Below are 1,986 nucleotides of genomic sequence, written 5' to 3' on the forward strand. Positions count from 1 at the left end.
AGCTTGCTGCGTTTGGTAGGCCTCCCGGCCTCTCTGCCAGGTGGGCGCAGGCACCCACGCAAGCGTGCGAGGCACGCCTCGGTCACCCTCGTCTCTTCCCCAAACATGCCCGGAGGTTCACGTGCGGCAGGGAGCCGAGGGGACCTCCGTGGGATGCCCCGGGGAGGCAGGAAGCCCGGCAGGGCCCGAGCCGGGGAGGGGCTCCCGCCGCAGGTGCGCGCTCTCTCAAAGGGTCATTTATCCTGGGAACCATGTGGCCAAGCCGGAGGCTCGCGCTGCTCTGTGGAAGCTTTCTTGGTGCAGTTGGGCACGGCGCCAAAGTATGCAGTTTAAAGGAAATGTTTAATAAAGACACGGGAGCCTCAAACTGTTTATTTTTCCTCGCAGAAAGGTGGAGAGACGGTGTCCCTGGAAACTGCCTCCAGAGCCAGAGCAAGTCAGCGAGGCCAGGGGCTGCGAGACCAGGGGGATCAAAGGGAGCTGCTGCACGGGCTGGAGGACAGCGCTCAGCCTCTAACCTCGCTCTGCCCTAACAACTGCCATCCTGAGGGGTCATAAACTGTTGGGGAAAAGGCAGCCCATTAGTGAGTCTATTAAGTCTCCATTAGTTAGGTGTGAACTCATTACCCTAACACACTTGGAGGTGGGATTCCACTTGTAGGACATTAGCACTTTAATAGGCACATTTACCACTTTGCACCGGATGGACGGAGAGAGGAGAAACACCTCCAAGTTTCAAGGCAGCCGTGTGCCTTTCGCTTGGAGCCGGGCACAAAGGGGTGCTTTCCCGCAAGGGTCCCCAGCTACGATTCCTGTGAGCCCCGGAGCAATCAATATCCACAAAACCCTGCAAACTCTTCCTTGAACCCACTTCTGCAATACCGAGGAAACAGCCAGCTCACTTCCTGCCTCTCTATTTTGTTAACTTATCTCGCGATTCAACCTGCTCGTGGGTAGGGAGGCAGGGCGCCGGGAATGGGAACGAGGTGGGGGGAGCAGTTGGTGCTGGCACGCCAGGGCGGCGGGGGAGCCGGCTCTGCCAGAAGTGGGAGGTTGCTCCATTTAGAAGTGTTCCCCAAAAATGCTTACTATGGGATGAATAAGCTCCTGTCCTCTGATGCCTTTGCTAGACTCCTGTATTGCTTTCTGCCTTTCTCTGTCTGACTCTCTCTTTTCAGTCGTGCTGGAGCGATGGTGTAGCTGGGATGGGCCAGGGAAGACGCAAGAGGCAAGGTTGTGCCCCGGGTCTCTGGGACGAGGCATGCATAGCGTTCGACGTCTTGTACAGCCCTATCCCAGCCATGCCGCCGGTCCAATCAGAGACATCAGCCACAAAATCCTTGCCTTCCTTTTTGTATGTTGTTCAGTTTTTGGAGCAGGGCCCATGCCCTCCTCTTTCTGGAAAGTTTTGTTCACGTTTTAGGGAAAATCTCAATATAAAGAATAAATTGGATTATATGAAGTTAGTCAATTAATGATGGCTAGGAGTAAGGGGAGAACTGATTCTTTGTCTACTTACAAAAATAACAATACTTTTAGGGGAAAAAAGTGTGTATTTTATGTATTCGTCTTCCTCCACCCTTAAAATATCACCCTCCATGCGTTGGCAGAGGTTGTTCTTTTGTTAGCTTTTGCAAAAGTGCCAGCATGACGGGGACCAATCCTGACGGGTTTCTGGATACTACTTTCACATTAATGTGTTAAAGACCAATAACTGATTAGTAAGATGTGGGGGGATGTGGGCACAACTGAGGGGAGCAACAGGCTACAGTTGGACCTAGACAGGTTACAAGGATGGGCGGAGGAGAACAGGATGGGGTTTAACACAGACAAGTGTAAGGTGATGCACCTGGGGAGGAACAATTGGCACCACACATACAGGCTGGGGAACTCCCCTCTTGTCAGCACGGAGGTGGAAAAGGATCTGGGAGTCATTATTGACTCCAAGATGAACATGAGTCGGCAATGTGGGGAGGCGGCTAGGAA

The 1,986-nt window shown here is 53.1% G+C and overlaps 1 long non-coding RNA gene across 1 annotated transcript; it reads left to right on the forward strand.

Annotated features, from left to right (window-relative positions):
• The first annotated feature begins 192 nt into the window (after nucleotides 1–192).
• On the forward strand, nucleotides 193–1,216 carry LOC109289348. The gene is made up of 3 exons (XR_002095341.1): nucleotides 193–213; nucleotides 388–584; nucleotides 1,179–1,216. It is a non-coding gene; the product is annotated as an uncharacterized LOC109289348 (long non-coding RNA).
• The last annotated feature ends 770 nt before the right edge of the window (nucleotides 1,217–1,986 follow it).

Source organism: Gavialis gangeticus, unplaced genomic scaffold (genome assembly GCF_001723915.1).
Source record: "Gavialis gangeticus isolate Ggan-Ray unplaced genomic scaffold, GavGan_comp1, whole genome shotgun sequence".
Lineage (NCBI taxonomy): Eukaryota > Metazoa > Chordata > Crocodylia > Gavialidae > Gavialis > Gavialis gangeticus.